The sequence below is a fragment of the Mastomys coucha genome, unplaced genomic scaffold (assembly GCF_008632895.1).
Source record: "Mastomys coucha isolate ucsf_1 unplaced genomic scaffold, UCSF_Mcou_1 pScaffold16, whole genome shotgun sequence".
Lineage (NCBI taxonomy): Eukaryota > Metazoa > Chordata > Mammalia > Rodentia > Muridae > Mastomys > Mastomys coucha.
Genome location: NW_022196898.1, coordinates 97,887,773 through 97,889,791, shown reverse-complemented (window position 1 = coordinate 97,889,791; position 2,019 = coordinate 97,887,773).

Genomic DNA, 2,019 nt, shown 5'->3' with positions numbered 1-2,019 from the left:
TTCCTCACATGAGCCCAAGAAGAGAGAAACCTCTTCTTGTTCTATTCCCAAGCTTGTTTCTCATCTTCCGAGAGAGTGAGCTTCTGAACAAGGGGCTAATGCGGAAGAGGCCTTTGCAGAATACTGTACCAGAAGGACCCAGAATAGAGTCTGGCATTCATATTAATAAAAAGTGCACATCGGAAAAAAAACAAAAGACAGCTCCATGCACATGGAAGATATGAATTCCAAATGCTGACAAGATAAAAGAAACTTCATATATATGAAATTCTGTGAGACTGATCTCATGTCAAAATGTGGATGTTTGTTATTATATTATGTTTTATGAATATATTTACATTTTAAGCAAAATGCTACATCATTTCTTTTAAAAATACCATTAAAATTAATTTTAAGAAACTATATATTACAATAAAAAAGTAGTGTAATGTCAAAATAGATAAATTAAAGTAATATAAAGAAACAAACCCTAGAATAGTACAAATTCTTCAACATGGAGGAATAATTATGATGCTAAATCATAGCAAACTGGGAGGATTTGGGGGGAAGGAATGGGTATGATCAAATGACATTGCTTTCACAAATGAAATTACCAAGAATAAATATATTAAAAGGAATTCATAAAAATAATTTTGTTTACCATTATTATTTGGAACAGAGTAAAGAAGTCCAACATGACTTTATAATTTTAAAGAAGAACTCATGAAAACTTCATTGTAGAGTAGTAATAATCAAAAATAAGAGAAACAAACAAGCAAAATTATTAATAATTTCTTATTACCATATTATAGTTTATTTTTGGTATTTAGCTTTGTTTATAATGATGATAAATATTCCTTATTATTAAAATTGATTTTGATTTTGTTTATTTTGATTTTAAATGTTTTCTTTGTTTTTGCTTTTTTTGGTTTTTCAAGACAGGGTTTCTCTGTGTAGCCCTGGCTGTCCTGGAACTTACTCTGTAGACCAGGCTGGCCTCAAACACAGAAATCTACCTGTCTCTGCCTCCCAAGTACTGGGATTAAAGGCGTATGCTACCACTGCCTGGCTGATTTTAATTTTTTTTCATTCATGTATATTTTAGAATAGATCTCCAATTTATCTAAAATAATATATCATATTTTTAAGTAAAATCAACCTATAGTTAATTTCCATGGGGCACATCTACATTTTTATATCGTGGTGACATTTTACTCAGAAACATCATCAGTCTTTTTTGTTCTTTTGTTCTTATTTTTTATGTTCTCTCTCTCTCTTTCTCTTTCTCTCTGCCTCTCCCCCCTTTCTCTGTCTTTCTCTCTCTCTCTTAAATAAGCTGCTTTTCTCTAGACTCTTTCTGGTATCTTTTCTATATTTATAATTAAGGTTACAGGTAGTTTAACCATGGTTTTTCTTACAAAATTGGAGTCTCTCTTAAACCATGTGTCCTTGGAAGTTATTTATAAATTATTGGCATATATTACTTATGTGCTTAGATTTTATCTTACAACATCACCACAAACCTATGATTTGATTTGATTTTTTTGTAGAGGAAGAATGTACTTTTCAAATACTCTGTAATCTGTAGTAAATCAATAAGTTGAAGCTTTTTATTGCAGTTTATTGTTAAGAATCCAATGCGTAAAACACAAGTTTGAAATAAGGGAAACATATCATGACTTAGGAGTAACAAAAAGAAAAACATAACATGTTGTTACCCATAGGAGGTGAAAATCCTCAAGTATAAAAACAAAGCAAAACAGGAGTTAAGCTGCAGAACGGTAACTACAATGAGCATGGTAGCTGCAGAAAGGTAACTACAATGAGCATGGTAGCTGCAGAACGGTAACTACAATGAGCATGGCAGCTGCAGGAGGATAACTACAATGAGCATGGTAGCTGCAGAAGGGTAACTACAATGAGCATGGTAGCTGCAGAAGGGTAGCTACAATGAGCATGGTAGCTGCAGAAGGATAACTACAATGAGCATGGCAGCTGCAGGAGGATAACTACAATGAGCATGGTAGCTGCAGAAGGATA